At 46.9% G+C, this 12,982-nt stretch overlaps 1 long non-coding RNA gene across 1 annotated transcript in view; it reads right to left on the bottom strand.

Annotated features, from left to right (window-relative positions):
* Positions 1 to 12,982, bottom strand: part of LOC109025896 (uncharacterized) — a 193,737-nt gene that overhangs the window by 71,107 nt on the left and 109,648 nt on the right. The window contains exon 4 of the long non-coding RNA XR_008677646.1: positions 11,961 to 12,133. This is a non-coding gene — a long non-coding RNA (uncharacterized lncRNA). The remainder of the gene's footprint in view (positions 1 to 11,960; positions 12,134 to 12,982) is intronic.

Here is a 12,982-nt window from a genome sequence, read left to right as displayed (position 1 = left end):
TACAGAAAGTGGCTGTAATCCCAGATGATCTGACCTTGTATCCTCTCTATGTGAATGAATGGCTTCCAGGGTCGCCTAACCAGAGCTCTTCCTAAGGCCCACATGTGCTCTGACAGCCCCTTTGGAAGGACCGCATGTGTTCTACTGCAGAAGCTCAGCAGAGACTTCCACTCTAGCAAGGCAGCATGTGCAAGGGGCCCTGCTGTGTTCTGGCAGGGTGTGCGGGTGTGGAGACACACACATGAAAATGGTCTGCCTTTTCTTTACCCTCAGGGTGCTGACAGAGTGGGCTCCAGCCCAGACAGGGAGGGTGGGGCCACCCATCAGAGAATAAAACCCAGAGACAATGACTTAAATTCACTTGGTTTTGGTTAGATCCTGTTTCCCAACCCTCCCTATCATTTCATTCCTAACCTCCACTATTAACAAATCATCCCCACTAACACCAACACACACACAAGCCATGCGCCTGCGAATCACAGCAGTCCCTAGCCAAGGAGGTGGGACACTCATTTCTCAAGACGCCCAGGTCTCCTAAGCGCTGCCTACTGGACCCCGACTTGGCTAGGGAGGGGGACATGTCTTCTCTTCCCCATGGGGAGGGGAGGAAGAAGCCAAACTGCTCTCTTTTTATTTTTTTAAGGTTAGTCATTTCTTCGATTACTTAGTTTCTAATATTCATGAGGATAAAATAAAAAAAGTGTAAAAATGAATATTTGTATGTCCTGGGACAAGATGATGGAGATGCCTTTTCCACAGTTCTTCCTCTAAGCACTATGAAAATCCCTGGGAATAAGTAAGTAGGCAAATATGAAAGGTCTCTGAAAGATAGAGAGAAGAAGGTAGAGTGCTGCAGACCTTAAGGCTCGAGGATCAACACTGCGGTGGGTCCCCTGGCTTTTTAAAACTTTCCTGTACATGCCAGACTATGCTCCAGTGCGTCCTGCAAGCTGGAACTGCTAGCAGGTGTGGGCAAGAACATCAAACCAAAAAGGCTGCTCTCTCTGGCCAAAGGATCAGGAAAGGGGCAGACCAGATGCAAAGATGTATGTAAGTATTTTAACTGCAGTCAGTTAACAGAAAACCTAATAAATATTATTTTTAGAGGATCTATCTATAAACATGCATTTTATGAGTGCATCAAATCTACCAACAAATATTTGCTAAGTATATATGATGGCATCAGAAACAACCCTAGGAATTCAAAGTCAAATAGAGAAAAAAGTTTTCCCAGATGATAAGAAGCTGAAAGCCTGGTTTAAGTGGAAGAAATATGTATGAAGAAGTATAGCAAGGCATAATGTTAAGGGATGTGTTAGGAATATGCATAGGAGTTTTGAAATGCAGAAAAGTAGCAAAGAAACTATCCACTGGGGGAAGCTTTTAAACTAGACCTTGATTTGATGATGGAAATGTGATATTCTGGCCACTTTGAATTGTTCCACTACATTGGGTAGATCCTTGGAGGATAACGCACTTTTCTCCAAGGTAGATATGTTTGATCATAGGGTATATTTTCAATCACGAACTGTAGAAAGCCCCACTAAAGCAGCATATACAATGACAGTCTCATCTCGCCTAAAGACAGTGGGATAAGGTCCAAAGTTGGTCAATGGAGCAATGTCTCTAAGGGTCTCTAAGAGGCCTTTTGTGTCTCTCTGTCCTGCCTTACTAACAGGCAGGTGATGTTCCTCTCCAGTGTCACCAAATCTGAAAGCCACTTGCAGATGTGGTGAAGCAACCAAAAAAGGAAACATTTTCTCTTGTGCCTCTGGTATTATAAGTGACGAAAACTTTTCACCGAAGCCTAGTTGACTTTTCAACAGGGAACAGTGGCTGTGATTAAGTTATGAACCCAGAAACCTAGACCTAACTCATTCTTTAGCATAGGCAATAATGACACCATGTGCAGTTTAGACCAACCCAGATGCCCTCTCTGGGCTTAGATAGCCTCTGCTCCCCCAAGCCTACAGTCATTGTATGTGTGGGCCAACCTGGAGTTCTGTTCAGGGGCAAGCGGATGGGCAATTGTACAGGTAGGGAAAGGATAGTGTCCGCCAACAGGAGGGGCTGTGACCTTCTGTTTTACTTGTCTCTACGTGCCCCAGAGCCTGGCCTGGAATTGGGTACATGGGAGTTATTCAGCAATGCTGGTCCAACTAACTGCATTGGCTCAAATGGAAATGCTTGACTTTAATACAATGGAGAGACAGTGAGAGAAACAAGGAAAAGAAGAGAATTGGTTTTTTTTTAGATGACAAATGCAGTGGAATGAGTTACAGCCTTTTATTGGAGGACTCTGACTTTGTATGATTGGCCAATATTAACTTTGCATTTCCTTTAGTTTCCATAGCAATGCACCTCATCCCTTCACTCATATTGCCAATAGCAATTCTCCTAATATTATATTTGTCAAGTAATTTGCAAATATTTCCTGTCATTGTTTTTCTGGTTGTATTTCCTAGAAAGAATACCACCACTTTAAAAATAAATAAATGAAAAGCTACATGGCACACGCACACAGTCCCACTGCTCAGAGTGCATCTTGCTAATCAGTGAATAGATATGCAGAATCCAAACTACATCCCTTTTATTTTCCTCCCAAGGACCAGTTAATTTAAGTCAAATATCATTATAGGCATCTCCTGTAGAAGGAGAAGATCCTTGTGCTAGGCATGGACTTCTAGACATGCCCAGAGCACAGCAGCTGGTCTCGGGGTTCGCTCTACAAGAGAGACGCACAGAGGCCTGGAAGCACAGAGGAGGAGCGCTAAAACCAGTGTAGGGTGGGGATGCTGGGCTGTGTGTGTCTGTGCGCGCGTGCATGCGAGAGGGGTGTGTGTGAGAGAGGGGTGTATGTATGCAAAAGGCATGGGAGGAGGGGAAACAGCACAAGTCAGAAGCCAGGAGGCTAGGCACAGTGGTTTCTCCTGGGCTGGACAAACCTAGTCTGAGGTGCATGTTGCTCTCTACCCTCCTTCTCTTCTCCAAAGCTGGCCCTCAGGTGGACCAAGCAGGAGCAGCTCTGGTGAGTGTGGAGATTACAAAAAAAGCTGAGCTCTTTCTGAGCCAGGTGGGCCCCCAAGCCTCGCACTTGTACCTCCCATGTCATCCTGAGCAGTGTTCACCTCTCTGCTTCATCATCTGTGGAATGGGAATAAGGGAACACAGCACCATCCAGAGGGCTCTGGGGAGCCTGGATGGCTCCATCTGCAAGGGTCCTTGGGAGCAGAGTGTGGCCCAGAGTGAACAGGTGGCCAATGTTAACAATGGCAGGTGATGAGGGTGAGGACGGTGAGCATTCTTGCTTTCCAGCTGGGAAACTGAGATGAGAAACTTTACAAAGCTCACCTAGGAAGCATGGGAAGTGGCACGGAGAGCCAGGGCTACATGTCTTCAGACAGCCAAGTGTGCCTCTGAATCTCCAATCTACTAGCTTTCTAGAGAGGCACACTGTTTAGGAGACAGCCCTGACCTCCCAAGGAATGATCAGTAACAGTAATGGATCACTGTTGCTCACATTTAGTTAGGGCTGCAGTTTGCACGGCACTTCCACATGCACTGTTGTCCTGCATCTCCACTGGGAGTTGTTGGGAATTTCTGGGTAGATACCAAGGGTATGTTCGACAGAATGCTCAAGGCTGCTGGCTTCACCCCCAGCCCCCAGGCAGTAAATCTGGCCACACTCACTGGCATTAAAATGGTCCAATGTGTCCGTATGAACACCATGAATGGCCGGGTGGCCTTCCTAAGCGTGGCCCGAGGCGCTTCAGGCTACAGGATGCTGTCAGCACCGCGTGGTGGCATGGTGCCCCAGTCAGGGAGGGCGGCCTGAACCCATGCTTGCTGAGCTCCCCATACATTCCCAGGCTCTGGAACTCTATAACTCTTTTAACTCCTATTGGCTTTTTAAGGAGCATAATGAAGGTTCTTGAGGAAAAATAGCCAAAAGATAAATACAACAAAATAGAACAATTCTAATTTTAGTGGGGAAGTTTGCTAAGTCAGGCCTTTAATGCTTTATTCTCTGTCAAGAGACTCCTGTGCAAAGCTGGCAGCTTGCTTGGGAATGGGAAGGGAATGTGCAGTGCCTAGGAGCTTAGAGATGGAAGGGACAGCACCCCTTAGAGATGATAGGGACAGCACCCCTTGCCCAGCTCCCCTTGGATCCAAAGTGCGGGCACGTGTTGGGGAGACATGTTTAGTAACCCTGATGGCCTAGGGTTGCCCTAGGCAAATCCAACTGCATGGAGGCCATGAAGCCCTGAGGTTAGAAAGCTCTGGGGAAGGCAGGCCAGCGGCAGAGATGGCCAGGCAGTAAGCTTGGGGGCTTCTCATGGTCTGCCTCCTGGGTCAGCCCGCTCCTAAAAATGATGGCTCTGAGTGATCCAAAGCATGGTGACATTGTGAGCCATCTTTCCTGCACATTAAGCTCAGGGGAGGGGTGCTTTGTCCTCTCCACAGCCTTCAAGGCCTGGAGGAGCAGAGGCTGTGGGGGACCACAAGACGGGGAGGTTGGGTCCAGCTGTGGGGGAGCCCTCCTTCTTAGACTGCCTGGATGAGTGCCCCTGCCCCAGCCTGCACAGTCCCTGGTGTCATAGTGATTGGGAGCTCCCACTCAAGGCTCCAGACCATGGCAAGAGGGCCGAGATGGGGTGCACCCAGCATCAGCAGTATAGTCATGGCTCAGCAGTGACCACCATGCACCAACTGAGGCTCCTGGACACGTTTGCACCTGTGCAGCATGCTGAGTGAGCCTCCCTGGGGAGCACAGTGCACCTGCTCTTGGTGGGCTGTGAGGTCCCTACCCGGGGGGCAGAAACTGATCCCTGGCCCTCGGGACATTTGGAAGTATATAAGTGCCCAGGGGGTTTCTGGGCTTCCTGGGTGGGAGGGGCTGGGGGTGGAAGGGTATAACAGAAATTGCTGATGGTTCATTTGTTTTACTTTGAGATGCTACAGAAAGAGCACCAACTGCACCCCAGTGCTCAAAGTGAACAACTCATATGTGAGTTGTGTTACTCATGAAGTCATCATTAAACAAGTGTTTGTTACTCCTTCCCCAATAAAACTATATAAAGGGCTTTTGCCAGCCTATTATTGTGGCTTTAAAACTCAATTAGAAAGGCTGGGCATGGTGGCTCATGCCTGTAATCCTAGCACTTTGAGAGGTCAAGAGGGGAGGATCACTTGAGCTCAGGAGTTTGAGACCAGCCTGGCCAACATGGCAAAACCTCATCTCTACTAAAAGTACAAAATTAGCCGGGCATGGTGGCAGGTGCCTGTAGTCCCAGCTACTAAGGAGGCTGAGGCATGAGAATCGCTTGAACCCGGGAGGTGGAGGTTGCAATGAGTGGAGATTGCACCGCCACATTCCAGCCTGGGCAGAGCAAGACTAGGTCTCAAAAAAAAACAAAAACAAACAAAACAAAAACAAAAAACCAAAACAATCAATTAGAGATAGTTAAGTTCTAAAGGATCATACTGTGTATTAGGATTAAAAATACCTGTAAGTAATTCTATTTGTTTAATGTGTATATGTAAATACACACATTTGTTTTGCCATAAAAATCCCCAAATTTGTTTCTTTATAGAAGAGTCGTCTGTCCCCTCCCCGGCATCGCCAGGGCCTTTCCTTTTGTAGTAATGCAGAGACTGCCAATGATATGAAGCGATTTTGGTCCAGCAGTCCACACCCTCCATAGTATCTTAGTAGCACGTTAAATAAACTGATTTAGTGGGCAGTTCTTCAGTTCAAGGCTAAAAGGTCTCCTGTGATACATGGGCCTTCAGATAAGTGTGTATATAACATAACACCTTATTTATTGGTTTCAGAGGGGTGATCCTGATCTAAAACTTCATACTGGTACATTCATTTCCCTGTCTTTTTGGAAGGTGTCTCTGCCTAGATTAAAAAGTCCGAGAAGGCAGGTTCAGGGACTTACCTGGTCGCTGCTGCACCCTGAGTCTGGAATAAGACCTCGCATGGCATAGGCCAGCAGCACACGTGGAGGGAGAGGAAGAATAAGGAGCAGTGAAGATCCTATAAGAACATCTAGAGAAGCAGTGTGGGGAGGGAAGCACTCTGATTGCAGGAATCTCTAAGCAGCAATCTGCCAAGGCCCTGACATTTCCCCAGCAGGTGTGGGTGTAAACATTCTTCTAAACAGTTGTGGGCTGTGGTGCTGAAGCCAGGGTTCTCATCCGGAGAAGCTCTCATGACAGAGGCCGCAGTCATTGCAGAGCCTCCATGGGTTCTACCAGCTCCTGGACTTCTACTTCTCAGGGCTGCTTCTGATCTGGTCTTGCTGCCCTCCCTGGCCTCTGTGTTGGTCCAAATGGTGTCATCACCATTACCTGTGACCAGCAGCCCAGCTTCCACTCCAGCCATTGTCTTCGGGCATTTGCTTGTAAAGGCCAAGATGTGAGTGTCACATTCATGTGCTCAAAAATGAATCGGCTGCATCTTCCACACACTTCTGTTCTCAGTGTCTCTTTCTTTTTTCCTTTTTTCTTTTTTGTTTAGTCTTTTTTTCTTTTTATTTTTTATTATACTTTAAGTTCTGGGATACATGTGCAGAATGTGCAGGTTTGTTACATAGGTATACATGTCCCATGCTGGTTTGCTGCACCCATCAACCCATCATCTACGTTAGGTATTTCTCCTAATGTTATCTTTCCCCTAACCCCCAACCTCTCAACAGGCCCAAGTGTGTGATGTTCCCCTCCCTGTGTCCATGCATTCTCATTGTTCAATTTCCACTTATGAGTGAGAACATATGGTGTTTGATTTTCTGTTCCTGTGTTAGTTTGCTGAGAATGATGGTTTCCAGCTTCATCCATGTCCCTGCTAAGGACATGAACTCATCCTTTTTTATGGCTGCATAGCATTCCATGGTGTATATGTGCCACATTTTCTTTATCCAGTTTATCATTGATGGGCATTTGGGTTGATTCCAAGTCTTTGCTATTGTAAATAGTGCTGCAATAAACATACGTGTGCATATGTCTTTATAGTAGAATGATTTATAATCCTTTGGGCCCAGTAATGGGAATGCTGGGTCAAACGATATTTCTTGTTCTAGATCCTTGAGGAATAGTCACACTGCCTTCCACAACGGCTAAACTAATTTACATTCCTACCAACAGTGTAAGAGCACTCCTATTTCTTCACATCCTCTCCAGCATCTGCTGTTTCCTGACTTTTTAATGATAACCATTCTAACTGGTGTGAGATGGTATCTCATTGTGGTTTTGATTTGCATTTCTCTAATGACCAGTGATGATGAGCTTTTTAAAATATGTTTCTTGGCCAAATAAATGTCTTCTTTTGAGAAGTGTCTGTTCCAAATAAATGTCTTCACCCACTTTTTGATGGGGTTTTTCCTTGTACATTTATTTAAGTTCTTTGTAGATTCTGGATATTAGTCCTTTGTCAGATGGATAGATTGCAAATATTTTCTCCCATTCTGTAGGTTTCCTGTTCACTCTGATGATAGTTTCTATTACTGTGCAGAAGTTCTTTAGTTTAATTGGATCCCATTTGTCAACTTTGGCTTTTGTTGCCATTGCTTTTGGTGTTTTAGTCATGAAGTCTTTGCCCATGCCTATCTCCTGAATGGTATTGCCTAGGTCTTCTTCTAGTGTTTTTATGGTTTTAGGTCTTATGTTTGTCTTTAATCCATCTTAATATGGAACTGTTCTACTCCCTGTGAACACAAAATGTCAGCGTGACCTCATGAGCAGAGGCGGCCAGCATTCCCCTAATCTCCACCCCTTTCTGCCATGACTGCTGCACCCTGCCCGGCTTCCGAGGATGGATAGAGATCTACACATATGACCCAGGGACGTAGATATAAGCTAAGGCAGGTCACCAATCACAAGTTAGAAACTGCACACTTGTCTGAGTCCCAGGTCTTCAGTTCCAAAGCCTGGATGGCCTCTCCACTTAGTGGGTCAGACCAGCCTGGACACACTCTTGTCCCAGAAACCTGGGCTCAGGAGTCTGTCTCGATCTTTCCCCTACACCCACATCCAAGGATTGTTGGCTCCATGGATTTTATCTTTTCTCTTGTGAAGTCACAGGGAAAGAGAGTAACAAAGGAACTCCAAGACCTTCTCTACCAGGCCTAGTCCCCACACCTTGCCCCATTTTGCCTTCCTTACCCAGAGCTCCTTTCCCTACCCTGAAGAGGGCTCTTCACAAGAGGGGTTTTGCCTGGCCAAGCAGCTCCTTTGGGGCACATTGAAGGGTGACTTTGCACGTCCTGGAGGTTCAGGAAGAGCATCCCCAGGCAGAGACCTCAGGGGCATGGATGATCTGTGAGGGTGTCTCAGTCATTGATGCTGCTCCTGTCTGTCGGCTTGAATTCCCATCCCAAGCTCTCTATATCATGGTCCTCACCCCAGGACATCCTTAAATATAACTTTTCTTCTTTAGAGAAGCATTTTATGCAAAGCAAGATTATCAAATACATTGTCCTTCAAATAAAACAGCAAACCACCTACCAGTCTCAGTAATGTGTGAAGAAGTTTTCCAGCAGCTCCTATTAAATATTCAGAAAAACACCATAAATGCTTCAGGGACATTTTATGGGTTTCTTAGCTGGCTTCTGTAGAACCATTAAAGATCTCCAACCCAAATCAGGCAGCAGAACTCAGATGATTTATTTCAGGAATCTGTCACTGCTGGACATAATGAAGTGTGCATGAAAATGTATGCGTGTGTGTGTACAGGTGTGTGTATTTCCAGATGCCACAAGGTTCTTGCAGACAGTTGTGTCATCACCTGTCATCAGCAGCAATCTCACCATGCCAGTGCCATTTGTTGAGCAACGGAGCCCTGAGTCGCAGAAGCAAGTGTGTCAGGACCCAGAGGATACATGGCCACCCTGTCCCACATCAGTCTACAGCTGGTGAGAACAAAGCCATATCAAGCATGGACCAGACCAAGACACAGAAGCAGAAAGGCTGCAGGGGGTGCCCATCCTCCCCAGCCCCGGCATCACTTCCTTGATGCTGTGGCCACACTGTCCCTTCTTGATACTCTTTTGTCAGCCCAGTAACTGGAGGCCTGGACCCACAGAAGGTCTCTTCACTTGAGTCTGCGGGGCTCCTCTTCTGCCTGTGGGTGCAGAGTCTGTCTGTCCTCTCCCCTCTTCTCTCCTAGGGTATTCTCGCCTTTTTGCTCCACTGATTCCCAGAGAACGTGCTCATCCAGCATCCATGGCTGTCTAATAGAGTGGGCTTCCAAAGAGGGGCTGGGAGCTCCCTGCCCATCTGCTGCAGAGAGCCGAGGGTGTCACAGCAAGGCTCACAGTGAGCCCACTGAAGACTGGATGTGATGAGTCCCGGGAAGTGACCACTGTTGGCAGTAGGAAGCAGCACCATGTAAGGTACCTCCTAGAGCAGAGCCACAGCAGAGCGCCCTGTAGACACTGAGGGACTCCTGCAGGGACACCCATGAGGGGCATTAGAGGGGAGAAGGTCACTGCCACTGCACTTCAGGACAAGACTCTGGGTCTTGGAGCTTTCCTACCCTCACACAACCTCACCATGAAGGTTGGCAGTGAAGAGCACAGGGGCTAAACCCACACCAGCTCATTTTATGCACTGTCTTTTACAGACAGCAGTGGACACCGAGCGTTTTGCTTGTCTGTTCTTGGTAGTATGTACAGAACCTGGGTGTCCTCAACTATATTAAGATGATATTCATGTAGCAAGGTTCCAAGATAGACCCTAAAAGGTTGCATGCATGAAGCAAGAGAAATCTATTTTCACAAGGACTGAAGGGCTTGCAGTAGAAGGAAGGAAGGGTTCAGGCAGCACAGCCAGGCTGCTCTAGTAACACAAAGGACAGCAGGTTGGGTGAGGGTGTGGGGTGACTTAGCTCTCCCCAGGCATGCTCCCTGTGGACTCAGGTTTGGGTCTTGCTGAGAATGGAATGTTTGTGGACCCCCAAACTCATATGTTGAAATCCTGACCTCCAAGATGAGACTGTGGGGGTGGGGCCTTTGAAGGGTGATTAGCTAATGAGGGTGGAGTTCTCACGAATGGGATCGGTGTTCTTACTAAAGAGGTCCCTGAGAGACCTCTCCTTCCTTCTTCCATGCAAGGACACCGTGTATGAACTAGGAAACTGATCCTCACCAGACACCAGATCTACCGGCACCTAAATCTTAGACTTCCCACACACCAGAACAGGGACAAATTTGTGTTGTTTATAAATCGCCCCAGTCTATGATAGTTGTTTTAGCAGCCCAGGTTGACTGAGATGGGTCTCATGGGGTGCAGGGTGTCTAGACTTAAGATTGAGAGCTGCTGCACTGAAGCCTCACAAAGACATCAAAGCCCAAGCAGTGAGGCTCTAAGCTCTGAGACCCTGCTCAGAGAGGAACCTTCACCCCAGCATGCTGAGGGCAACTCCAAGCAGAAGACCACAGTGTCTCCGAGGTAGGTGACACAAGGACACAGATGAGACTCTTCTTGGGGACTTCCAGACCATATGAGATGAGGCTTTGCAGGACTTAGGGGTGCAAAAAGAATGAGTCTGGGAGAGTTAGGAACAGCGAGAGCCTGCTCAGTTTAGGGAGATAGTTCATGTATTGGTTTTTCTTCATAATGGTTAAAAAAGGTATCTGATCCTGCCTTGGAGAGGACAGAGCACAAACTTTGGAATTATGCAAATATGGGGTTGGGTACCCCATGCCATTTATTTAATTTTTCTCAGCCCCAGTGCCTTCATTTTTTTGTTGTTGTTGTTGTTGTTGAGACAGCGTCTCACTTCATCACCCAAGCTGGAGTGCAATGGCATGATCTTGGCTCACTGCAACATTTGCCTCCCAGGTTCAAGAGATTCTCCGGCCTCAGCCTCCTGAGTAGCTGGGATTACAGGTGCCCACCACGATGCCTGGCTAATTTTTGTATTTTTAGTAGAAATGGGGTTTCACCATGTTGGTCAGGCTGCTCTTGAACTCCTGACCTCAGGTGATCCACCCACCTTGGCCTCCCAAAGTGCTGGGATTACAGGCCTGAGCCACCGTGCCCAGCTGTCTTCATTTTTTAAGCAGAGATAATGTCACCTACTTCTCAGAGAAATTATAAAGAGTGGATTGCTCATGGAAAGGCAGCATCTAGCCCATCTCTTGGCACTTAACATGTACTCAGTAAATGTTTATGGAAAAATATGCATGCATCATGACCACACACTGACAAAACCTGCATTCTTTGAAGAGTTTATTTGTTTTACTAGGATGGATCTTGCTCATTCTGAATTGAAACTTCCTGAAATAAGACACACAGGCCTGCCTTGGTAACTAAGTATTAGGAGGTGAAAGAAGAATGCTTTTTGAAGGGCCCCGCAACAGGAGCTTAGGACAAACCATCTCCACTGGGAATGGGAGGGCTCTTGGCTTCCACTGAGGGCCTGTGTTGAAGCAGGACTCAAGAGGCTTTAGTGAATGACCCTGGCTCTGCCTAGAGGACTCTCCAGTGCACCTCCATGCACAGGTGGGTGGCAAATACCACCCTGGTCCATAAAGCATGGATATCTTTACTTCAATAATTTACATAAGGCCACCTTTACCATGACTTGTTGGCATTTCAGACTAAGCTGCAACACCAGCTTCAGCACCGAGGCTGTGCAGGATTCATTCCTGCATCCCACAGTTACTCGCTGGTGTTGATTCTGTGAGGGGCATTGTTATGGTAATGGGATAATCCATGGGGTGAGCATCACCCCTGTCCTTTATTCTAACAGTGGGGATGACGGTTATTCCACAGTGAGATGAATGTTCTGGTGGAGGGAATCCCTGTGTGCTCCATTTGTCCTGGACTCACAGGGGATGTCAAAAGGGGGTAGCAGCTGAGCTGACATCTCAGAGGTAAGTAGGAATTAGCCAGATGGAAAAGGGAGCTGAGTAAGGTCATCATTCAATCATTATTCATTTAGTATTTCTTACCTTGTCCTGTGGTCTGGTTACAGATGACTAAGAACCTTTGTCCTGGGATGCAGTGGGAAGTGTGGAAAGAGTGACAGCCCACTGTATATTGGGCCAGGTGCTCCAGTCCTAAGGACTCAACAGCTCCTTCTCCCAGGATCTCACTTTTACATCAACCACTGGATTCATTCTTCCTGTAGGACAAGAATTAAGAGCAAAATAATTCCATTTTTCTTTCTTTACCATTCGAGAGATGAAGTTAGTACTGTAAATTTAAAAAAATCTTGATCATCTCTGCTCTAACGAAAATTAGACTCTGATCCGTCATCTTCCCATCCAACCATCTACCAATCCTATTTTTTTAATTTTAGATTTGGGGGAATATGTGCTGGTTTGTTACATGGGTATATTGCATAGTGCTGAGTTTGGCTTCTAGTGTGCCCATCACCCATAGAGCGAGCATAGCATCTAATCCATAGTTTTTCAGCCCTTGCCCCACTCCCTCCCTCCCTGTGTCATCCCCAGTTTCTATTGTTTCCATCTTTATGTCCGTGTGTACCATTGTTTAGCTAGCAGTTACAAGTCTAGACATGCAGTATTTGTTACTTTGTTTCTGTATAAGCTCCCTTAGGATCCTGGTGTCCAGCTGCATCCATGCATGCATACATGCTGTGTAGTATTCCATGCATCTACCCATCCTTAATCCATCCTCCAACCGACCCAGGTCCCTCTGAGCTCTCAGCATGCCACTAAGATACCAGAAGTGGAGACACATGGGCAATGCCCCTTGACCTTGAGGTCCTTGCTGAGGATGACATTTGGCCTCTGACTTCGGGCTGCACTAGGCTAGAGCACACTCATTCTGCTGTGTACAGGTGTTCCCACAGCCACACAGCTTCATGGTGTCTGCCTCTCTGTCTGAGCACATCTAATGTTTTCTGCCACTTTATTACAAAGTCTGACTTTATAATGCAAAGTGACTCCAAACAGGCATTAGTAGACATTTCTTGTTAAAGCATAGATAGCTTTAACATTCTTTTTGA

This window comes from Gorilla gorilla, chromosome 11 (genome assembly GCF_029281585.2).
Source record: "Gorilla gorilla gorilla isolate KB3781 chromosome 11, NHGRI_mGorGor1-v2.1_pri, whole genome shotgun sequence".
Lineage (NCBI taxonomy): Eukaryota > Metazoa > Chordata > Mammalia > Primates > Hominidae > Gorilla > Gorilla gorilla.
Note: the sequence above shows the minus strand (reverse complement) of the source record. Positions and strands in the feature narration are given on the sequence as shown.